The sequence below is a fragment of the Phodopus roborovskii genome, unplaced genomic scaffold (assembly GCF_943737965.1).
Source record: "Phodopus roborovskii unplaced genomic scaffold, PHOROB, whole genome shotgun sequence".
In the NCBI taxonomy this organism is placed as follows: domain Eukaryota; kingdom Metazoa; phylum Chordata; class Mammalia; order Rodentia; family Cricetidae; genus Phodopus; species Phodopus roborovskii.
This window is the reverse complement of record NW_026126558.1, coordinates 527,361-553,448: the sequence shown is the minus strand read 5'-3', so window position 1 is coordinate 553,448 and position 26,088 is coordinate 527,361.

Sequence of the window (26,088 nt, the reverse complement as noted above, 5' to 3'; positions counted from 1 at the left end):
TGTCCTCACTAGTCAGCCATAGAAGCTGGGCAGTGGGTGGCATACACCTTTAATCTCAGGACTCAGGAGACAGAGGCAGATGGATCTCTATGAGTCCAAGACCACCCTGAGCAAAAGAGAGTGAGGCAGTCTAAAAGAGAAACGCAGTTCACACCTTTGATCCCAGAACTAGACAGTTATATAAGAAAGAAAGCAAAGGGTCTCATGGGAGATTCATTTCCAGTCACAGGGAAGACAGGATCTCCATTTCAGCCTTAGTAGAGATAAGAGCTACTGGCTGGCTGCTTTGCTTTTCTGATCTTCAGCTTGAACCCCAATATCTGTCTCTGTGGTTTTATTATTCATGCTACAAAAAGTTACATGGTTACTGATTGACTGACCAAACCAAGAACAAACTTAGGATGATCTCCAGCCCTGAACTGTTACCATCAGGGTAACACATCAGCTTCTCACAGGAGACTGTGTGAGTGTTTGGGAGGAACTAAATAAAATATGTATTTCTTTCTTTTTTCATATCTATGACAAAAACCTGATTTAAAAAAAAACTATTTAGGGATGGAGGAGCTTAGTTTGTTTCGTGGTTCAAGATGACACTGTCTGTCATAGAGGGGAGGCATGGCAACAGGATCCTGAAGCATCTGGTCACATGGCATCCACAGTCAAGAAACAGTGAGAAATGAACACTGGTACTCAGCCCAGAATCCTTCCCACTAAATTAACTTACTCTCAAAGCCCCTCCAGGAGTACGATCCCAAAAAGTTTACCTCATGCCAATTCTTGGTCCTCCCAGGTTGATAGTCATCATGGTGCACAGTGTTGGCTGTGGCTGCTTCTTATCCATCGAGTGTGTGTATAGTTTCATCACCTCTGAGATATAACAACAGTTCATTTGCATAAGTGCAAAGTTTGGGCAAATTCTAAATTTCTCAGGAGGGACATTTTTTTCTCTTTAACACATCTGTTTCTGGAAGCCCAATGGGTCTCCTTCGGGATGAATGAATCCTATAGGGACTGAAAGCTACCTTGAGGAGCCAGTCACTGGAACAAGGATGCAACAAACACATGGATGTCATCTCACGCAGAACTACCGCTTCTGGAGCATCCTGGCATAGACAGTGCTTGAGAAATTCTGAGGATGGTGTCAGGCATCCATTTAAAATCCTGCCTCAACTCCCAAATACTGGAACTACCAAGAGAGCCTCTACCTCCCTGCTGGCCAACCTGCTGGGATCTGAAAGCCATCCTACATCCTAGCAGCCTAAGTTTTCCTGCCTGCAGCTGAGGACTGTGTCAGGTACAGGTAGAAATCTGACAGCAATCTGATGTGCTCAGTATTGCATGAATGGCAGTGCTCCAGAATCCTGGCAAGTACTGGGACCAATGGTTACTCATGCACTGTGGAATGTTGAGTTTTACTAGCCTTGCCCCATTTGCCTTAGAAACCTACTCTCTGAAGTCCTGGCACCTCCGAGGATAACAGCCACATGGTCACACTTAGGTCGGCCCTATGTGTGAAGGGGGAGCATAGTGCTCTAGCATCCATCTGCTTTTTCTTGGTTTTGGCTACTATGCTGAGAACTGAACACAGAGCTTTGCAGGTACTTTTCTGGCTACATCCCTATCCCAACTCCTCTTGTTTTAAAGGTAATTTATGTAGACAAATTATAAAATAACAAATATCCCAGTCATTAAATACCACATTCAATATTTAGTACATGTTGGTAAACATGTATCTTGGACTGAGCCAGACATGGTAGTACACACCTATAATTAAAGCACTTGGAAAACTGAAGGAGGAGGGCCACCAGGTTCAGTCAAGCCTGGGCTACAAAGTGAGTCCCTATCCCAAAAAGCCAAATAAAAGAAAATTGATACATGAGCCATACTCTATAGGTAGCTTAATGATAATCGATTATTATCAAATAATCGTATGTTGTTAACATCTCCCTATCTTCTGCATGTACCTCCATATCACCATTGCATTGAATGGCCTACATACTACCACATGGACACAGCATAACTACACTCCACATGCCCATTATTAGCAGGTAAAATCAGCATAGTGGTATGCCATCGATTACCCAAACTTAGCAGCTGAAGGCAGCCAGCATGTGTTATGTTGTAGTTTGTATGGGTCATAATGCAGGCAGACCTCTGATGGCTCTCTGACCCAGGGGGTCTTGTGAGGCCCAGGTGTTGGTAGGGACATTAGTCATAGAAAGCCTTGAGTAGATACATCTGCTTCCAAGCCCACACATGTGGCTATTACCGGGCTTTAGCTAGGGATGTCAATTCCTTGTCGCGTGGCCATCTCTCTGTAAGTAGGAGGATTCCTCCAGAGTGTGGATCCCAGGAGATAATGTGAGGCTTCCATCCAAAATAAAGGCACAATTCTTTTATGCCCTGGTCTTGTACATGGTATTCCACAACTTTTTGTCATATTCTGTTTGCTGGAAGTTAGTAATGAAGGGCTAGGAAGATAGTGACATTGTTAAAGTGATTGTGGTGAATGCACAGGGACTTAGCCTGAATCCTCAGTCCTCTTTTAAAGACCCGGCAAGGTGACCCACATCTGTAGTCTCAGCACTGGAGAGATAGAGGCAGCCGCATCCCTGACCAGCTTGCTTAGCCTAATCATCGAGCCACACCCAGGTTCTAGGAAAGTGCCATCCCTTTTAAAAACAAAGTAGACAGCTCCTGAAGAATGACACATGCACACACAGTGTGTGAATATACATGAACACACCTGTACACAAGAGTACTTATGGAGAATGACTCACACTCAAGCATAAAGGACTCCAAAAGACAGTTCTAGAGACATGGTGCAGGAGGGCCATCAGATATTAACAATAGGGAAATAGTGCTTTGGGCAACATACAGGAAAATTGAAGTGTTCAAGACCAATTATTTCACATGCCGAATACAGACAGAGCAAACTTGCTGTGGCAAACTGGTTCCAGTTGTTTCAGAATTTGAAAAAGAAATCACGTGCACATTGACTGTGTGAACGTTTTATCTGTGTGCCATTGGATTGAAAAAGGCTGAGTCCACAGCAATGTGCACCCACACCAGCACCTACAGAGCACTCCTTACTCCAGGCAACCACACACCTAACAGGTTGACAGACTACAGCAACACAGTCACACTCAGCCCGCACATGGCTTCCCTCGGACTTGCAAAGGCTTCTTGCAATGGTTTCTTCCTTGCAGTCTTCTTTGGTCTCAATCAGACCTCAAAGAGCAGTCTTATCTTCCCCGCCTCCCTTCCCACCTACAGACTCCCATCCTGCATCCTTCAAAGTATGGCCCACATAGACACAAACATCCGCTGTGCCTCCAGGGTTCCTCTCTGGGTCAACCCTCTGCCATTATTGCAGAAGTCACTCATGTCCCTGATGTGGTCCAAAGATCCCACGACCTTTCTCAGTAGAAGACTGAGAAAGGAAGACTCGAACAGGGGACTGGTGTAACATAATGAGGGAGGTTGGCATCCAGGTAAACAGGTGTATCTCATGTGGCAGCCACAGAGAAGCTCAGTGAGAAACACTCAGAGAAAGTATTAAGAAATGCAAAGCTGGGTGTAGTGATGCAGCTCTGTGACTGGAGGAAGTGGGGCAGGAATTCCAGGGTTATAGAGACTCTGACATCAGCCTGGAACTCAGGAGACCTTGCCTCAGTAATTAATTGAGGCAAATCCCAATTTAGGTTAGGTTGAGTGAGGCTCAAGAAGAAAAAAAGGGAGCATAAGACCTGAAGGATGTAGAGACAAGATTCTAGCTGAGATGCTATCAGCAGTTAATGACTGGTAAGAAAGGAGAGGAATCATTTTTCTTCAGTGGTGTATGTTAGGAACTAGCAGCCAGCTGACCCCCGCCCCAACGATGGGCGGGACGCTCATGGCCATGTCATCGCTAGGTCAGCTTTACCTGGCGGCCAGAGGACTCAGTTACGCATGTGCAAGCCTCTTTTTAAAGCAAGCGTGCCAAGTGCTTCTCTCTCTCTGCCTCTCTGCTTCTTTGCTCTCTCTGTTCTCTCTCTCTCTCCTGCTTTCGGTTGGCCACCAGCTACCCCCTCTTTCTCTCCACGTGGGCGCTGAGTCTCGTGTTTGTGTTTCTCAGGCATTAGCTGTGCAGCAAAAGAACAACAGTGTAGCCATTGTTGAGTTGTCCACAACCCAGTAAACCCATACCCATACAAATGCAAGTAGCCCTAATTAAACTCAGTAGGTTAAAAATGAGAGGTGGGGGTGGAGGCAGGAAGGAGGGGTTCAGAGGAAATGAGAAGAAGGAAAATCAGGCCGTAAATATGTTAAATATATATATATGTATGTATGTATGTATGTATGTATTAAAAAAAAAAAAGCCGAGCTTGAGAGCACACCTTTAATCCCAATGCTGGGGAGCCAGAGACAGACAGATACAGAAGTCAATGATCAGCCAGCCTAGCCAAATCAGTGAGTTACACAAGCAGGGACAGACCCTGTCTCAAAAAATAAGGGTGGAGGGGCCTAAGAGTTAAGAAACCTGCTACCAAGCCTGAGGACCTGAGTTTGATTCCCCAGGACCTCCATGGTAGAAGGCGAGAGCCAACTCCACAGGTTGCCTCTGACCTCCACATGTATGGACACACACACAATAAATAAAATGTAAAAAAATAAAATATAAGTTCAGATTTGAACTGTAATGGTTTGTATATTCAACATTTGAAGTATATTCTATTTTGTTGTACTCTTGTTTCAAAATGTATTCAAGTAGGTTTTCTAAAATATAGAAGTGAAATTTAAAAACTAAATAAATAAAATATAAAGATAAAGAGAGATGGAAAAAAAAGACAGCAGAGGTTGTCCTCTAGCCTCCCCCATGAACTGAATATATAACATACATACACACACAAAGTTGAAAAGGAAAATTCAAGAATGGAATATTCAGGGTCAAGGGCCAAGACTAAAACCCATACCTTCCCCAAATGGTCACCAATCAGAGAAAACAAACCCCAGCCACAATGGAACATGTCAAAGCTCATGACCAACATGACCACCATCCAAGCATTTTAAGACCTCTTCCTTTTATGAGGTGTGGTTCTTGTTAGTTCACTTAATTTTCAGAATGATGAAAAAAAATCTCGGTTCAACCCAAAACACTGATCTTGATTTAAACTTATGCTCTCTGGCTAGAATACAGTACAGTGATTGAGTACTTTCCTAGAAAGCACCAAAGGCCCTGGATTCTATCCCTAGAACTGTCATAAACAAAAATGTTAAGACCTCTGCAGTAGAAGTCCAGTCATATATGGGTAAGTTGTGACTTCTCTGGTCCATCACTTCCTAGGCAGTGTGGGCCCCTTCATATGGAGGCACAGCTGACCTTAACAGTGTGGAGAGGCAGACTCTCTGTGGCATAGAAAACTGTGACAACACAAATGTTTGTTGGCTTCAGTGGCTTTAGCAGCCGGGAGCTCAGAATGTTGCTGAGTGCTCCCAGCAAAACCCTGACAGGACCAACATGCCTAAGGACAGGCCAATGCCTCGAACTCCTTCAGGCAGCCCTACTGCATGGCCATTCCCTGACCACCTTTCAGAGTGCTCAAAAGCTAAGGAATAGTGCTCTCTGCCCTTCAAGCTTTGTCTGTCTGTGTGTGTGTGTGTGTGTGTGTGTGTGTGTGTGTGTGTGTGTGTGTACATGTACAGAGGTCAACCCTCAGCTGTCATTCTTAAGGCACCATCTACTCTATTGTTTATGTTTTTGAGCTTGGAGCTAACCAAGTAGCTATGTTGGTTTCCAGGGACCCTCCAGACTCCATCTTCCCAGCACTGGGACTGGAGGTACATGCCACTGCAGTCAGGTTTCAAGCAAGTTCTGAGGATTAAACTCAGGTCCTTGAGTTTGTCAGGCAAGTACTTTACCAGCTGAGCTATCCCCTCTGCATACTATTCAAGCATTTCTTTATATGTGTGTGTGTGTGTGTGTGTGTGTGTGTGTGTGTGTGTGTGTGTATATATGTATGTGTATATATATATTTTTTTTTTAATTTAAATTTGAAACAAGGTTGTTTTACATGTCAATCCCAGTTCCCTCACCCTCTCCTCCTCCCCTCCCATCCCCTTTCTGCTCCCCAGGGAAGTTGAGGCCTTCCATTAGGGGTTCTTCAAAGTCTGTCATATCACTTGGAGTACATATCACATTTATCTTTTTGTGACTCTGAGTTACCTCTCTCAGGATGGTTTCTTCTAGTTCCATCTATATGCCTGCAAATTTCAAGATTCCATTATTTTCCCCCTACACCCCCCCTTTGCTGTATAGTACTCCATTGTGTAAATGTGCCACATTTTTCCATCCATTCTTCCGTTGAAGGGCATTTAGGTTGCTTCCAGGTTCTGGCTATTACAAATAATGCTGCTATGTGATGGGAGATGTCATTCTGTAAATATGTTTCTCATACTGGTTAATGAATAAAGCACTGTTGGCCAATAGGAAAGCAAGATAGGCGGGACTAGGAGACAAGGAGGGTTCGAGGAAGTAGTGAGGTGGAGTCCACAGGTAGAGACTGGGGAGAGCGAACGCCAGCCCTACTCTCCGGTAAGATGAGACCACATGGAAATACTTAGATTAATAGAAATGGTTTAATGATTAAGACAGAGCTAGCCGATAAGAAACTAGTACCTGGCCAACAGCATTATATCAAATACAGAGTCTCTGAGTGTTAATTGGGGCTGGCGCCACAGTGGGTCCAGGCAGCCGGAAAAACTACTCGTAACAGTTATGAATATAGCAGAACAGACATCCTTGTTGTATAAATGTGCGTCTTTTGGGTATATGCCTAAGAGTGGAATTGCTGGATCTGTGGTAAAGTGATTCCCATTTTCCTGAAGAACTGCCATACTGATTTCCAAAATAGCTGTACAAGTTTGCACTCCCACCCACCAGCAATGGAGGAGTATTCCCCTTTCTCCAGCATAATCTGTCTTTGGTGGTTTTTTGTTTTGTTTTGTTTTGTTTTGTTTTGCCATTCTGACAGGAATGATGATATCTCAGTATTGTTTTGATTTGCAATTCCCTGACAGCTAAGGATTTTGAGCACCTCTTAAGTGTCTTTCAGCCATTTTTTAGATTCCTCTATTGAGAATTCCTATTTGGTTACATACCCCACTTTTTAATTGGATTATTTGGTGTTTTGGTAACTAGCTTCTTGATTTCTTTATTTTGGAGATCAGCCTTCTGTCAGATGTGGAATTGGTAAAGATCTTTTCCCATTCTGTGGGCTGCCATTTTGTATTGTTGACTGTGTCCTTTGCTTTACAAAAGCTTTTCAGTTTCAGGAGGTCCCATGTATTAATTGTCGATCTCAGTGCCTGTGCTACTGGTGTTACGTTCAGAAAGTGGTCTCCTGTGCCAATTAGTTCAAGTGTACCTCCCACTTTCTCTTCTAAGAAATTAAGTGTGGCTGGATTTATGTTGAGGTCTTTGATCCATTTGGACTTAAGTTTTGTGCATGGTGATAGATATAGATCTGTCTGCAGTCTTCTACACACCAGCACCAGTTATGCCAGCATCATTTGTTGAAGATTCTTTCTTTTTCAGGACTATAGCTCTATAATAGAGCTTGAAGTCAGGGATGTTGATGCCTCCAGAATTTCCTTTATAGTACAAGTAAATTTTGGCTATCCTGGGTCTTTTTTTTTTTTTTTTTTTTTTCATATAAAGTTGAGTATTGTCCTTTCAAGATCTGTGAAGAATTGTGCTGGGATTTTGATGGGTATTGCATTGAATCTGTAGACTGCTTTTGGCAATTTTGCCATTTTTACTATGTTGATCCTACCTATCCAAGAGCATGGGAGATCTTTCCATTTTCTTTCTTTAAAGACTCAAAGTTCACTGGGCAGTGGTGGAGGCAGGTGGATCTTTGTGAGTTCAAGGCTAGCCTGGGCTACAGTGTGAGTGCCAGGATAGGCTCTAAAGCTACACAGAGAAACCCTGTCTCAAAAAACAAAAACAAAAACAAAACAAAAAACCCAACAAACAAACAAAAAAGACTCAAAGTTCTTTCACTTGTTTGGTTAGCATAACCCTAAGATATTTTATGTTGTTTGTGGCTATTGTAAAAGGTAATGTTTCTCTGATTTCTTTCTCAGCCCCTTTGTCGTCTGTATATAGTAGGGCTACTAATTTTTTTGAGTTTATCTTGATCCTGCTAGTTTGCTGAAGGTGTTTATCAGCTGTAGGAGTTCCCTGGTAGAGTTTTTTGGATCACATTAAATTATCATATCATCTGCAAATAGTGAAAGTTTGACTTTTTCCTTTCCAATTTGTGTCCCCTTTGATCTTCTTTTCTTATTGCTCTAGCTAGAACTTCAAGTACAATATTGAAGAGATATGGAGAGATGTGTGTAATGAGATATTCACCCAGCCCCCACCTGTTGCACTGACCACACCCATTGGGGGAGGGGACAGGTGTGGACCTGACCTGGGAGAACAAGGTCTGGGGTTGGGGACCCCAGAGGCTGTCTCTCTTGCTTCCTGGTCAGAGACAGATAGCATCCAGAGGCATCCTTGGGATGGGAACCTGCTGGCGGTCATCTGTCTCTGTTGTAAGTGATTTCTTCCAGAATAAACATCTATCCGCCTATCTGTTTTCCCCAACTCTTATTTATTCTTGATATCTGGTGTCAGAAGTGGGATCTAGATTTTCAAGGGATCTGGAGAATTAGGTTTCACCCAGAGAGCTGTACATCCCCCGTGCTGCTTCCTTCCCCGACCCCAGATCTTGTTCGAGTGGGCAGCCTTGTCTTGGTTCCTGATTTTAGAGGAATCGCATTGAGTTTCTCGCATTGATGTTGGCTGTTGGTTTGCTGTATATTACTTTTAGTATGTTTAGGTATGTTTGTTATCCTTGATCTCTCCAAGACCTTTACCATGAAAGGGTGGATTTTTGTCAAAGGCTTTTTCAGCATTTAGTAAGATGATCATGTGGCTTTTCTTTTTAAGTTTGTTTATATGGTGGATCACATTGATGAATTTTCATGTTGAACCATCCCTGCATTCCTGGGATGAAGCCTACTTGGTCATGGTGGATGATTTCTCTGATGTGTTCTTGGATTCAATTTGCCAGAATTTTATTGAGTATTTTTGCATCAATGTTCATTGGGGATATTGGTCTGTAGTTCTCTTTCTTAGTTTTGTCTTTGTGTGACTTGAGTACCAAGGTGATTGTAGCCTCGAAAAACAGAGTTTGGCAATGACCCTTCAGCTTCTATTGTGTGGAACACTTTGAGGAATATTGGTATTAGCTATTCTTTGAATTTCTGTAAGAATTCTGCACAGAAACCATCTGGCCCTGGGCCTTTTTTGGTTGGGAGACTTTTGATGACTGCTTCTATCTTATTAGGGGTTATAGGTCTATTTAAATTTCTTATATGTTCTTGATTTAATTTTGGTAAATGATATGTATCCAGAAAATTGTCCATTTCCTTTAAATTTTCGAATTTTGTGGAGTATAGGTTTCAAAGTATGACCTGAAGATTCTCTGGATTTCCTCAGTGTCTGTTGTTATGTCCCCTTTTCATTTCTGATTTTTGTTAATTTGCATTCTCTCTCTCTCTCTCTTCTCTCTCTCTCTCTCTCTCTCTCTCTCTCTCTCTCTCTCTCTCTCTCTCTCTCTCTCTCTCTCTCTTTCTCTCTGCCTTTTAGTTAGTTTGGATAAAGGTTTGTCTATCTTGTTGATTTTCTCAAAGAACCAACTCTTTGTTATATGGATTCTTTGTATTGTTTTTCTAGTTTCTACTTGATTGATTTCAGCCCTCAATTTGATTATTTCCTGGCATCTACTCCTCCAGGGTGAGTTTGCTTCTTCTTGTTCTAGAGCTTTCAGTTGTGATGTTGATTCTCTAGTGTATTCTAGAGTATTCTCCAGTTTCTTCATGTGGGCACTTAATGCTATGGACTTTTCTCTTAGCACTGCTTTCAAAGTGTCCCATAAGTTTGGGTATGCTGTGCCTTCATTCTTAGTGAATTCTAGGAAGTCTTTAATTTCTTTCTTATTTCTTCCTTGACCCAGGAATGGTGCAATTGCGTGTTCTTCAATTTCCATGAGTTTATAGGGTTTCTACAATGTGTGTCGTTGAATTCTAACTTTAAAGCATGGTAGTCTGATAAGATACAGGGAGTTATTCCATTTTTTTTTTTTGTACCAACTGAGGTTTGATATATTGTCGAGTATGTGGTTGATTTTAGAGAAGGTTGCATGTGGCGCTGAGGACAAAGTATATTCTTTTATGTTTGAATGGAATGTTCTATAAATGTCTGTTAAACCCAATTGGGTCATAACTTCTGTTAGTTCCTTTGTTTCTTTGTTTAATTTCTGTCTGGTGGACCTGTCCAGTTTTGAGAGTGGGGTGTTGAAATCTCCCACTGTAAGTGTGTGAGGTTTTATGTGCAATTTGAGTTTTAGTAATATTTCTTTTACAAATGTGTGTGCCTTTGTATTTGGAGCATAGGTGTTCAGAATTGAGACTCCATCTTGATGGATTTCTCTTGTGATGAATAAGAAATTACCTTCACTTCTTTTGATTGATTTTAGTATAAAGTCTAATTTGTTAGATATTAGGAATGCTACACCTGCTTGTTTCTTGGGTCCATTTCATTGGAAAATCTTTTCCCAACCCTTAACTCTGAGGTAACATTTGTCTTTGAAGTTGAGGTATGTTACTTGTATGCAGCAGAAGGATGGATTCTGTCTTCCTATCCTTTCTATTAGCCTGTATCTTTTTATAGGTGAGTTATGATCATTAATATTGAGGGATATTAATGACCATTGAATGTTAATTCTTGTTTGTTTTGGATTTGGTGGTGGTATTGTGTGTGGATTTCCTCCATTTTTCTTTTGGCTGTTGGTAAAGCGGGATCATCTATTGCCTATGTTTTTGTGGGCATAGTTTACTTCCTTGCGTTGGAGTTTTCCTTCCAGAACTTTCTGTAGGGCTGGATTAGTTAGTATGTATTAGTTAGTATATTTAAATGTGGATTTGTCATGGAATATCTTGGTTTCTCCATCTATAGTGATTAAAAACTTTGCTGAGCATAGTAGTCTGGGATGGCACCTGTGGTCTCTTAGTGTTGGCAGAATATCTATCCAGGACCTTCTGGCCTTCAGAAGGCCATGGGGAAATCAGGTGTAATTCTGATAGGTTTACCTTTATATGTTGGTCTTTTTCCTTTGTTGCTCTTAATATTCTTTCTTTATTTAGTCTGTTTGGTGTTTTGATTATGTGCCGGGGGACTTTTTTGTGGTCCTTCTATTTAGTGGTCTGTAAGCTTCTTGTACTTTCATTGGCATGTCTTCCTTCAGGTTGAGAAAGTTTTCTTCTGTGGTTGAATATATTTTCTGCACCTTTGAGTCGGTTTCTTCACTTTCTTCTATACCTATTATTCTTAGGTTTGGCCTTTTCACAGTGTCCCATATTTCCTGGATATTTTGTGTTAAGGATTTGTTGGACTTAAGATTTTCTTTGGTCAATGAATCTATTTCTCCTAGTGTATATTCAATACCTGAGATTCTCTCTTTCATCTCTTGTATTCTATTGGTTTCTGCATCTGCAGTTTCTGATTATTTAACCCCAGCTTTTCTATTTCCAGCATTCCCTCAGACTGTGTGTTTTGTTTTCTTTTCTTTTGTTTGTCTGTATTTCAGTTTTCAAACCTTGTACTGTTTGGATTGTTTCTTGCAATTTTTGGTTTGTCTTCCATTTTTTTTAAAGGATTTTCTCATTTCCTCTTTTAGGGTCTCTATCATCTTCATGAAGTTGTTTTTAGGGTTGTTCTCTTCTGCTTCATCTGTGTTGGGAAGTTCAGGTCTTGCTGGAGTGGACTCCCTAGATTCGGGTGGCATCATATTGATCTTTCTGTTGTTGACTGTGTTCTTCTACTGTTGCCTGCCCATCTCTTCTTCCAGTGCATACCAGGTGTGTCTCTCCCTCCCCTGGTGGGTACAGGGCCAAGGTTCTCTTCCGGTAGGTGCAAGCAGGTCCAGTACTTGGATGGCTCTCCTCTTTCAATGGGTGGAGGCTGAACTAAGATGTTGACAGACTCTAGATAGCTGGTCTGCTGGGACCCCGTGGGTAATCCCCAGTCCTCAGGAGGCTCTGAACAGGGCACCCAAAGGCAGGTTCCTCCCATGGGTGGAGGCCTCAAGCATTTCTTAGCTGCTTTCCATTTTGATAACAACCCATTGAGTGCTAGGAGAAGCAGCAGCATTGACACAAACCATGATCTTCCCAGCACTTCTCAATCATACTAGTAAATAGCACATTTACCAGCAATGGAGGGACCCATGCTACTGTGCATGATTACATACCATGTGCATGGGTGTCACAGCAAAAGTGGGGTGCTGTTGACCTGCACTCAGGTGGCTGGCATAGTGACATCAGTCAAGATGCAAGCAGATGGGTGAAAAGCCATTTTAAGCCTTGAAATATGCACAGGCAACTATGACATCTCTTTCCTTTCCACTTCCCACCTCCAGGGTACTTGTGCCTCAGTTTCCCCTCACTGAACCTGTTTACTGAGCTGAATCCTCTTGTCATTTTGCCCCCTGCCCCACATCATGATAGCAAAGAGATGTGTTTCTGTTCAGCTTGGCTTGCTCCATCTCTAGCTCATTAAACATGATTTAAAACATTTTTTCCTCACACCCTTAGTCATGTGGGTCTTTAAATTTCCTCCCCTCCTGGGTCTTACTGCCAACTACAAATCCCCAGTGGTAAACATCACACACCTTGTTCCAGCACTGGGTTTCCCTTTTATCCTTTAATTAGAATTTACCTTCAAAACTCTCCTCCCCAGCATCTTGAGTTTTATCATCAGCCTTAGCCATAATTCAGCCTCTCTCATATTCTATCTTTGTCCCTTCAGAAAGCCAAATGAAGATCCAGACCTGTTAATGAGGCCCCTCTTTCTATTCAGTGAATTTCGTTTCTTAGAAAGATCTGTTTTAGAAGCTAACACTCACCCCAAACACACAACCTAATTTGTGACAACAACCAGCAAAAATGTATGTGGAATGAAGTTACTGATAACAAAAAGCAACCACAACTCTCATCTTAAAGTGAACAAGAGATAGTTTATTCTGGAACCATTTTGAGTGACCACGGCCTAATAGCATAGGTTTAGTTACCCCAAATCCCATGTCCCAACATGGAAACAGCTTCATGAAGTTTTATAGAACAAAGAAAGTCATAAATCAAGGCAACTTTAAAATACATTGGTGAATACATCAGGGCGACTGCTACAGCAAGGCCGGGAGAGTTTTCTATAGACTCAACGAGCTATCTGATGGCATTCTTAGCTTTTGGGTTGCAGAATGCTAGTGGTCTGCTAAGTTGATAGATTTTGAAAGGTTTCTTCTAATAGTCAAGGGGTGCTTCTTCTGACACAGAGATGAGCAAGCAATGTCTACTGGGGAAGTGCTAAAACTAGCCCACAATCAGGTCATTAGCCTCTGGACCCACAACATTCCAGCCCCTCCATGTGACTGGGTTTTCATTAGTCTTCTTTCTAAGAACTTTGATTCACAAAGTAAAATAGAATCCACCTCCATTCAACCTTAGAGTCGATCCCTGTGAAAGGAAACCAACATCACATGAACTAAGTTTCTGCTTTAACAGATAACCTCATGCTTGCTTTCAATGGTGCCTTATACTTTTTCTCTAAACCAGAAATGGAAAGTAGACACAAAGCAATAACTGACTATTGAACTCCCTACTGAAGAAAACTGGCCGTGAGCACAGACAGCACTCTGTGTTGAGAAGAAAATACATATGACTGTGCCAGGGAAGCCACCTCAGAGACCACGAGGAACTGCCCCTGACAGTTGCTAGGCAGTGCCTTGCTAGAACATCAATGACCAGGACATGGTACAGGTGGGACAAGGAAGCACTTGATGGTCAGGTTTTTCTCCTGAGCTTCCAGGCTGCCCCTGTCTTAGTCACTATCCAGGAAGCAGCTCTAGCACTCAGAGGTAAACAAACACAGGCAGGGGAAGGGGCTGAGCCTGTCTATCAATTCTAGGAAACTCCTGTATGTGCTGAGTGCTCAGAACAACCACTTTTCTGGACCTGAGATACACCCTCACACCTGAGATCTCATTGACCGTTTGACCGTCTCACTTGGGGTAATCCACAGGCTAGTGCTCTTCAGCCATCAGAAACAGTTTCCCTTTACTAACTTTGTGAATTCTGATGGGAAATAGAATGCTGGAAGATGTGGAAATCCCCAAAAGACGACCGTACATATTCTAAGTACATATTCTGAGCAGAGGAGAGAGAGGCCTGGAGTACTGGGAAAGTGTGGACTCTCAGGCAGTCGTCAGCCCTAGCAACCACCCCAGACAGGGAGGCTTCACCATTTGAGTACATCACTTGGTCTATTACAACCTCACCAACCTAGAACCTCCTCATGTCACTGCTCTTCTGAAATATGTCACCAGCTGATTCCATTTTCTTTCATTCGTTTGTCCTTTCTTTTCTGGGGGTTGGGTGGGGTAGGGAGGCAAAGGTTCAAAGCTGGCCTCAAACTTCCTGTGTAGCCCAGATGATCTTGGGTGTCTGAGCATCCTCCCTCCAATTCCTCAGTGCTGGGGTAGGCACCACTATGTCTGGTCATGCAGTGCTAGGGACTGAACCCAGGGCTCTGTGCATGGAATGTATATGCACCCCACCAGTGGAGACATGTCCCAGAGGAGACATGTCCCCTGACCTATATAAAACTATCTATACCAAATAGATCATGATGGCACACGGGTAAATATTAAATTACAATAAAAACCACACCAAAGATATTAACAACACAGGTGTTAATGAGGATCGAACAAGAAAATATACTTGGAAATTTCTGTAGAAGTATAACACACAGGGTTAACCATCACACTTTATTCTAGTCAGTGCTGTTGCCAGGCAGCATCTAAGGACTTCTTGCCCTCATCATCTTGCTAGCTGTCCTATGAGGAAGGAATCTGGTCTTCTTCCCATGCTAGATAGATGTACAGGAGTTTACAAAAGGCAGCAACAGCCCAGTGGCAAATATCTAATCCATCATGGATGTGACTCTGAGACCCCCCCCCCCGCCACATCTCACAATTGTGAACATATATCACAGCACTTTCTCCCTGGCTTGCATAAAAAGAAGTCCAAATGTGTTGCTTCCAGGGAAGCCACGTTCCCTACCCCGTTGGTAAGGTCTGTGAATACGGCTTGACTAGGACTGTGTGTGAAATGCTCTACAAGCCCATTCTTTCACACACATTCATCCACTAACAGAGATGAAGAAGTAGATGCTACAAATTGATTGCTAAACTACCATAGCGTGTGTGTGTGTGTGCTTGTATGCACATTTATGTGTGCAGATGCTCATGTACATTCATGCATGCACACATGGAAGCCACAGGAGAAACTCAGCTGTCATTTCTCACTACTAGCCACTATTTTTTTTTCCTGAGACAAGATCTCTTACTGACCTAGAGCTCAATTATAGGTTATTCCGGATGGCCAGGGAGCCCCAGACATCCTCTTGCTGCTGTGTCCTGCACTGTTCCAGGGATGAACCTGAGTGGGGCATGGAGGGAATGAAGAATAGACAAACACACAGACACAACAGAAAAGCTGGGATCAGGTCAACTGGGCCCTGGAAGCTCTGTGTGTTTATTCTGTACAATTGATCAGGGAGGCCGAGTTATTGCACACAGTTGAACAAGGAGGCAGGGTTATTACACACAGATAGATAAACAAAGAGGCAGGGTTTATGGTATACAGGAGACAGATGTAGCTAATCTTGGCAGAAACCATCTCCACAAGAGAGCAGTCTTCATACTGTAAATACTGGGGGAGGAGCTATGGTGGACATTTTCTGCACACACTATCAATACACACAGAGAGACCAGAGAAGACTCTGTAATCCCTCTGAACCTAACTGCAAAGGGAAGGCTTTGCCATTTTCCCATGGACATGTGGCTCTGTGGCCCTTCTCATGACTGTGTTCATGTCACCTCCACACATTCACTGCAGATGTCACACACTCGGGGTTTTCTCCACTCCTCACCATCTATCTTGCCCCTGCCCTCACCTCCCAACACTGGAATTATAAACACATGCCACCACACGTGGCTTTAAAAAATATATTGTGTGGGAATGGAGAGTGGCTCAATGGTCAAGAGCATTTACGGCTCCTCTAGAGGAGGATTAGGATTTGGTTACTAGCATTCATATAGTGCTAGTATTTGTAAAGCATTTGTAAATCCAGTTCTAGAGGATCCGGTGCCTCTGCTGACCAAGATCTTTGGCACCACCCAGTGCACATACTTAGATACACACAAAATACTCATGTGCATAAAATCAAATAATCTTTAGAAATATTTTAAGTGTTTAGGGCACAAGATGTATGTACATACCCATACACACACACACAAGCAGACTCCAAAGGAAGATGTCAAATGTATTCCCCTGTAGTTCTCCATCTTATTCTTCTGAGACAGAATCTCTCAATGAACTTGAAGTTCTTTGGTTTGGCTAGGCTGGTCAGGCAATGAGTTCCCAGGACCCATCTATACTAGGCCCCTAAAGCTGAAATTCCAATCATGCTCTGCTTTGCATGGGTGCTGGGGATTTGAACTCTGGCTCTCATGCTTATGCAACAAATGCTCTTATTATAGTTTGCTTTTTTATTGCTTCAATGAACACCATAACCAAAGTCAACTTGGGCAGCAAAGGGTTTCTTTCATATAGCCTATGGTCCATGCAGAGGAACTCAAGGCAGGAACTGAAAGAGAAATTTTGCTTACTGACTTGTTCTCCATGGCTTGCTCAGCTTGCTTACTTATACATCCTAGGACCACCAGCCCAGCAGGGATGGCATCATCCAAGGTGTGCTGCCCCATCCACAGCAAGTATTAATCAAGAAAATTTCACAGGCTTGCCCACAGGCCAATCTGGTGGAAGCATGCTCTCAGCTAAGTTCCCTCTTCCCAGATGACACTATCTTGTGTCAAAGTTAACAAAAAACTAAACAACATATCCACTCTGCCATCTCCCCAGCCCCTTGCTGGCTTTTCAATAGTTGGGTTCTAGAAACCAAGTTCAGTTCTTTGGCAAGCATTTTGCCCATTGAGTCTTTTCCTTCCGCCTACAGTTACATTAACTGTAAAGGAGAGTGCCCAGATGAAAGAGTAGCTAGAGGGTAAGAGTTTCTCCACTCTCTGCCTTTGTTTGCGGTCCAGACTGTTCTGTTCCAGTCAATATTGTCCCCATTCTACTTTACTGCTGCTTTTTTTGTGCAAACTTTTCAACTCTCCTACTTCTTACACTACCACTCCTTGATGGTTTAATTATATATGCCTAATGTCTTGAGCTAACTAATGACATGGGTCTTGTAAAAATAAAACCAGGAACTGAGAAATGAGTCATAGCTGAGGGCTATCTCCTGCCAACCTGAATGTTCCCCATTAAGCAGCCACACAAAGACACCCCAATCAGATCGTTTAATGTACTGCTTTAACACTCTTCCTAATCACCTATTTAATAAGGAATAATGCTTATTAGATTACTCTTTAATGAGTTTCAAAATGGGTGAGCAAATAATAAGAGGCGAATGGGAAGTCTGAGCAAAGTGATGCAGACTATGCATTCTGTCTGCTTTATCCATTGTGCTGTGTGTTGTACATAATCATACATTGTGTTTAACATAGAATACTCGGTTCATGTGGCATATGTAGCATCTGTATTATTTAGAATCATGCTATTGAATCATGTATAAAATGTTACGTTATAGAATAAGGATATTATATGTGAGGTGGCATTTTTTTCTTTCTTTTTCCATTCTCACATGAGTTGTTATGAGTATGTATACACAAATTTACACGTATGTAGTTGTACATGCGTGCATGTGTCATCCTACAAGGTTGATGTTGGGAATCATCCTCAATTTCTCTTCCATTTTGTTCACTGAGTCAGAGTCTCTGAAGTAAAGGCGCTTGCCAATGTGACTAGTCTTGCCATCCAGATTGCTCTAGGGACCTCCTGTTTCTGCCTTCAAAAGATGGAGCTACAGGTGGACAATCATACCCCACTAGCATTTATGTGGGTCCCAGGGATCCAAACTTTGGTCCTCATGCTTTCCTGGCAAGAGCTTTGGCCACTGAACCATCTCTCCAGCACCCACATTCAAGTCCAAAGAGTAAAACCCCAGCATGAAGATCCCGTTGATGTCTACTGCTTGATTAAACGATGAATCTAGGCATAAGCATTTCACGGGGCATCTATATTGATGTGACTGAAACACTCCAGCACCACTAGGGAAATTGTGGGAACATTTTAATCCAAGTCTTTACTTCACCCTGGTTGCCATTATTTGAGAATTTATTGAATTTTGCAGAGAAAAAAAAATATTCAAATGTAGGAATTGCATCTTCTCCTTCAGGGAAGCCTGCTAGGTGTTGTTTCAGTGGAGGGAGTGTATAAGTGTGTATGCACATTTGATGGGGAGTATGCACAACCACAGAGGCCAGAGGAAGGTGTCAGGTGACTTGCTCTATCACTCTCTGCCTTGTTTTCTTGACACAAGGCCTCTCACCGAGCCCAAAGCTCACCATTTCTGCTAGGTTTGCTGGCCAGCAAGCTCACAAGATCCACCTGTCTTCCTTGCCCCCTGTGCTCCAGGTACACATGGCTATGCCCAACTTTTATGTGGATGTCAGGGATTTGAACTCAAGTCTTCATGCCTGCAAAGTAAGTGCTCATATCCATTGAGTCATCTCTCCTCATTCCTGCTTGCTGTTTTCTTGACAATGGGTTTCATTTCACATGTACCTTATATATTATGGAACCAAGCCCCCAGAGCACCCAAAGGAGACCCACAATGGAAAACACTGAAACACGGGGTTATAGGACAAGCCCAATTCTAACTGCACTTTAAAGATGCTGAATTTGGGGCTTCATTTAAGTTTAGGTTTCTTTATACAGAATATGGAAGTTTTGTAGATGTCGCTATGGTTCCTATTGCCCCCAAAGGTCAGTATGTCAGCCTGTGACATTGTTGGGAAATGGTGATATCTTTTAAACATGGGGCCCAATGGAAGGAAGGTAGGTCATTAGGGACATGTTTTTCAAGGGGATGTCAGGACACAGACACCATGAAAAGACCAGCTTTGCCTTGCAGTACTCCTGTCATGGTACTTCACCTCACAACGACAGGCCAAACAACTATGGGCTGGCTCTGAAGCCATGAGCCTAAGTAAACCCTTCCTTGTTTAAGTCAGTTTTTCAGACATTCTGTTGCAGTGACAGGAAGCCAGCCCTTAGGATCCTTTGTAAGTCTGGGGTCCTGGGGGGAAAGGGGGATGCCTAACTGATGGAAAGGCAGCTTTTCCCTTTCCTTCCTCCACTACAGGGGACCTAGATTTAACCAACTGGGTTCTAAGCCAATGAGCAGAGGGGTGCAGGGAAACCCTGACTTGGGCCTCCTGTTTCAGGAGTCAGCAGTGTTGAGCCAGTAGCAGCCTACTCTGTACGGCTGGGCAAAGTCGTTACATGTGAACAAAGACCTGCCAATATGGTTTTAACCATATACCGAAGTTTGGTGTCTTAGAGAATTTATAAATACTTTACAGTCTATTTTATTTTATTCTCTGTCTTTTATTTTTATTTGTTTGCTTGTTTGGTTGGTTTTTGTTGTTGTTTTGGTTTTGTTCTTTTTTGAGACTGGATTTCTCTGTGTAGCCCTGACTGTCCTGGAACTTACTCTATAGCTGGTTTTGAACTCAGAGGTCAGCCTGCCTCTGGGATTTAAGCTATGCAGCACCACCTGACAAACCATGCCTCAGAGGTCAGCCTGCCTATTTTCATTCTAGCTGCCTAGCTTCTCCATTTCCTGACCTATGGAGACTTCAAGAGTGCCAGTGTCAGCCTAGCAGATCCTTTCTGCCTAAATTCAAGGAGGGTCCGTTTCTCTTATTTAATGGCCTGGGGCTAGGAACGTATAGGAGCTGGGACAATGCTTATCTAGCATGAACAAGATGCTGGGTTTGAGCCAGCTATGGAGGTGCACAACTTTAATCCCAGAACTCAGGAGGCAGAGGCAGGTGGATCTCTGAGTTTGGTCTGCAGAGTGAGTTCCAGAACAGCCAAAGTGACACAGTGAAACCCTGTCTCAAATAAACAAATAAAAAAGATGCTGGCTTTGATCCTTAGCAGTTCATAAACCAGTGTGGTGGTACATACCTGTAATCCCAGCACTTTGGAGATAGAAGCAGTAAGATGAAGGGTTTAAGATCATCCTCAGCTGCAGATCAAGTTCAAGGCCATCCTAGGATACATGAGATCCTGTCTCCAAAAAAAATGTAAATAAGAGGCTAGGGAGATGCCTGGGTCAGTAAAGTACTTCCTGGGTAAGCACAGGGACCTGAGTATCCATGTAAAAGCTGGGCATGACATGAATGCTTGCCATCTCACAACTGGGCAGGGATGCCCAGACATATGGGGCTTTCTGGCCAGCTAGAGTAGCCTAATTTGTGACCCCCCAGGTCAATGAGAGATGCTATCTAGAAAGAAGAGAGGGCAGGAAGGAGAAAGGGAGGGAGGTAAAATGGGAGGGAGGGTGAGTTGATATAGTGTCCTTTTAAAAGTAATATTTGAGAGGACTGGAGAGATGGCTCAGAGGTTAAGAGCACTGGATGGATGTTCTTGCAGAGGTCCTGAGTTCAATTCCCAGAAACCACATGGTGGCTCACAACCATCTGTAATGAGATCTGGTCTGCCGGTATATATGCAGACAGAACACCATCTAATAAATAAATTAATTAACTTTTTAAAAAGTAGTTTTTGAGGTTCAGACATACTTCTTTGCTGCCAGCAGGTACTGCAGAGTGGAGGGACTGACTTACAGAAAACATGTTCCCTGTGCTTTGCTTGGACCTTAAAATGTTCCTCAATGACATGTTAAGGCAGTGGTTCTTTGGAGGTCAAAAGACCCTTTCACGGGGGTGCTAAACATCATTGGAAAACATGGGCATTTGCATTATGATTCACAACAGTAGCAGTCTTACAGTTATGAAGTAGCAATGAAAACAATATTATGGTTGAGAGTCACCACACATGAGGAACATTTTGGTAAGTTACAGCATTAGGAAGGCAGAGAACCACTGTGTTTAGGGCTTACAGATCAGTCTATGTTGCTAGTAGGAGGTTGTGGGACCCTGAAGAGGCAGGGCCCAAGGGAGGAAGTTCAGGAACAGAGGGGATACCTTGAAGGGAATGTGGGAACTCTGTACCTTCTCTCCCTCTCTCAGTTGTCATGACCAAGTTGGACTGAGCCACCAGAGAGGCCCAGAGCAACAGGCCACATGAGTATAGACAAAGCCTCTGAAACCATTAGTTAAAATAGCTGTTTTTCTCCTATAACATAATTTATTTCAGACATTACATCGTAGTATAGAAAGCTGACTAAAACACTAGGTAAGTGATATATTACTAAAACAATAAGGAATGAGATTAACATTCATTCTGAAAGAAAATTAAACAAAACACAATCATATTTTAATATGTATATGCACATACATATATTTGTGTGTGTGCACCTATGTGTGTGAGAGAGAGAGAGAGCACGCACCCATGCAAGTATGCCCTTGCAATAAGGATAGGACCCAGGACCTCACACAGGCTAGACAAGTGATCCTCCATCTACCTCCATGTGAGTCTGAGAATCATATTTTGAAAGAAAAATGCTGAGTAATAACTCAGCCTAGGGGCCAGACACATAGGAGAGACAGGAAAATGAGGAGGGAAAGAAACTCAGAGGTGAAACATGAACTCCACAAACTTTGCTGTTTTGTACCCAGCTCAGCTAAGTTGGAGTCAGAATTCTTCCCATCTTTAAGACATGGAACTCCAGGTATAACCAACCATCTGTGATGCTAAGGAAGGTTCGTGTGAACAGGTGTTGGCTATTTTGCATTTTAAGAGATGCTAAAAGAATGGTCTATCCCTTAAGATTTTCAAGTAAACTTTTAGCATACAGCCTAAATATAATTCTTCCTAACTTACTTTATAGCATAGGCATGTACATTGCAACTCAATTATGCCAGTGTTTAGGACCACACTTAATGCAGATGCTGGCTGGGGGTGGCTAGTAGAGCTATAAATCATCTGGCTGGAGAGTAGCTGAGGATGGCTTACTGGACTATAGCTCATCTGCCTCTGCAGATGCTGGCTGGGGTGCTGCAACTGGCCTGTCTCTGTGTGTTGATGATGTTGCTGTTGTTTCTGCTCACATTCCCCTCCATGTATGGTCCTTCCCTTTCACTCATCATTTCCTCCTGAAAATTGCCATAGTCTGTCTATATTTCCCTGGCTTTTTTTTTTTAACAAGCCTATCTTGTTTTATTTTATTTTTTCTCTTCACTTGCCTGTCTGTTTTGTAAGAAATGAAGGAAACTTTGGCATTAGTGTATGTCAAGCACAGAATTGCAGCAAGAACCCAGAGGCTATAAGAATAAGCCAAGGGGTCAGACTTTCCTTGAGGTCAACTTCATGGGGCCTCTTGGAGAGAGCTTCATACCCATTTTGGTCAGCCATGGACAGAGCATTGATCAGAACCATAGAGTTACCATTGAATATGTTGGCTTTGACCACTTTCTGAGACAAGACACCCAACCTTAGTGGTTTCCTTGCAAAATGTAAAGGACTATGTTAGTGTCTTGACAAATGTGATAGTCTGTCAGAATTGACAACTTGATAGGATTTATAATCTTAGGAGACAAATCTCTGAATGTATTTGTGAGGGAGTTCCCAAAGGTTTAACTGGAGAAGGAAGATCCACCCTGTATGGGGTTGACCCTGTTCCATGAGCTAGGTCCCTGGACTGCACACAAAGGAGGAAGATAAATGAGCACAGAATTCACCTCTCTGCTTTCTGACTGGATGAGGTATGACTAGCTGTCTCAGGCTCCTGCTGGCATGCTTTTCTTACTGTGATGGACTGTGAGCCAAGATAAATCCTACCTTCCTTCTGTTGCTTTAATCAGGTATTTTGTCACAGCAACAAGAAAAGTAATCAGCATGGTGTCTGCCAATTTTGTATTGCTGATATAACACACCATGACCAATACAACTGATAAAAGAAATAGTTAGTTTGGGGCTGTCTTGGTTTGAATTTCTATTGCTGTGAAGAGACACCATGACCATGGCAATTCTTATAAAGAAAATTTTTTTAATTGGGGCTGCTTTACCATTTCAGGGGTTTACTCCATTATCATCATGGCAGGAAGCACAGCAGCATGCAAGCAGACATGATACTGGACAGGTAGCTGAGAATTCTACATCTTGAGCCATAGGAACAGGAAGTGAACTGTGTACCACACTAGAAGTAGCTTGAGCATGTAAGACCTTCAAATCTGTTTCCACAGTGATACACTTCTTCCAACAAGGCCACACCTACTTCAACAAGACCATATCTCCTAATAGTGCCACTCCCTGTGAGCCAACCATTCAAATACATGAGGCTATAGGGGCTCTATCTATTTAAACAACCACAGGGGCTTATATTTTCAGAGGATTGGAGTATGTGGTAGCAGGCAGCCAGGCATGGTGCTAGAGCAGTAGCTGAAAGCTTATGAATTGATCCATAAGCATGAGGCAAAGAGAACTAACCAGGAATATGGTGGGGTTTTGATGCCTGAAAGCCTTCCCTAGTAGCATATTTCCACCAACAAATGCCATACCTCTTAGTGTCACCAACTAAGGAACAAAGTATTTAGGGTTAGCTGGCCCTAGAACTTCCAGGGATTCTCCTGGCTGCACCTCATCTTGCTTAAGCACTAGGAACACAGGGGTATGCTACCATGCCCAGCTTTAGATGGCTCTAGGAATCTAAGCTCTTATCATCACACCTGCCCTGACAGTGCTTTGACCCACTGAGCCATCTTCTCATGACAAGAATTAATTTTAAAAATTAATAGTTAGACATGGTGGCTCGTGCCTTTAATCCCAGAACTCAGGAGGTAGATACAGCTAGATCTCTGAGTTCAAGGCCAGATAGTATGGTCTAGAGAGTGAGTTCTAGGAGAGCTAGAGCTATACAGAGAAACCCTACCTCAAAGAAGAAAGAAGGAAAGGAAGGAAGGAAGGAAGGAAGGAAGGAAGGAAGGAAGGAAGGAAGGAAGGAGAGAGTTAATGTTACAATTATCAAATGCTGGATCAACTGACATATTAAAAAAGTGTGTATGAGGAGGTGGGAGAGACAGCTCAGTGGTTAAGAGCACTAGCTACTCTTGCCTCTGAATTTGAGCTCAAAACCACCTTTGACTCTAGTACCAGGGCATGTAACACCCTCTTCTGATCGCTGAGGGCACCAGGCATGAACTTGGTACACACACATACATGCAAGCAAAATCTCATATGCATAAAATAAAATAAATCTAAAAAGTAACAATAATTTTAAAAACAGTGTATATGAAAACATAGTGCCAAGCATGCTGACATACATCTGCAGTCCCATCACTCAGGCAGCAACAGCAGGAGGCTGTGAGTTCAAGGCCAGCCTGGTCTACATAATAAGACCTATCTGTTGTTCTTTTGCTGCAGCTAATGCCTAAGAAACACAAACACGAGACTCAGCGCCCACGTGGAGTTTATTGAGAGAAGGGAGAGAAAGAGGGGGTAGCTGGTGGCCAACCGAAAGCAGGAGAGAGAGCAGGGGTGGGGTAAGAGAGAAACCAGAGAGAGAAACCAGAGAGAGTGGCGCTCTTGGCGCTTGCTTTAAAAAGGGATCTTGCATAACTGAGTCCTCTGGCAGCCAGGTAAAGCTTGAGCCGCCAGCTGACTTAGCAAGGACAGGGCCATGAGCGTCCCACCCATCGTCGGGGCGGGGGTCAGCTGGCTGCTAGTTCCTAACATTACCTATTAAATATATATCTGTGTGTGCCTCTGTATGTCTGTGTATGCCTAGATGTCTATGTATGACCATATGTGTGTGTGTCTGTATGTTTTTGTATGTTACTGTGTGTCTGTCTGTACATGTCTATGTATGGGTGCTGTGTGCATGTTTGTGTATACTGTATGTGTACGTTCATCTATGTGTTTCTGTGTGTCTATGTATACGTAATAATTACATGTTAGTCTGTATGTGTGTCTTTGGGTGTATATGTGTGTGTATGTGTCTATGTGTTTGTATATGTGTTTATGTGCCGTGTCTATATGTCTGTGTGTGCATCCCATATAGTATAAAAATACAAAGCATTTTGAAAGTTAAGTCTTTATGTAAAAGAAGGGAAATTTAATGCCTATTGTTATATAAAATCATTTAATTGATTTTGCTCAGGTTTTATTATCTCAATAAACTCCATGATTCCAAAACAAACAAACTGTCTCACATTTGTTGGAGAAGTCATGGACTAGATGTTCAAAGAAAGCAGATAATCTAAAAGTCGATTCAAAGGCAACTTCCCTTAGAAATCTGTTCTATGAAGTCAGTAACAGACAAGAACCTTTAAGGTGTAAACATTATTTACTCCTTTTGTACCACAAATCCAGGATTACTGCTCATGTCCTACAGGCAGCTTTTAAATTGAACTTACTAACTAAAAAGTCCAGACGCGTGGGTGATAAGGTGAAATAAGAGCTGATGTGAGTTTCATCTCGTGGATTTAGAGATAAATCCCAGAACAAGGCGCCTCTCACTCTAAGAAGGCTTAACTGATGGGGAAAAGGCTCTGGCTGGCAGCTGGCGTCCTTCAGTCTGAATCTGTCCTCTTTGAGTCACAAATGGAGCTCCATTCTTAACTACCACCCCAGGAAGCCTCTGTCTGAGCCCTCCTCTTCTTCATGCAGCTTTGATTTGTTGACAGCTTAAAGAGAATCAGATGCTAGAGTCACAGTACCAACTCATCTATGCGAACAGCCCCCACCCCTCCCTACCAGCTGCAGAACCAATCTTCCTGTACATTCTAACCACCAGCCCACTATCTAGGCAGTAGAGAATGACCTTTGACTTTTCGTTCTCCTGCCTCTGCCTCCTGAGTGCTAGCATAACAGGTGTGCACCACAGCCTGTGATGGAAGC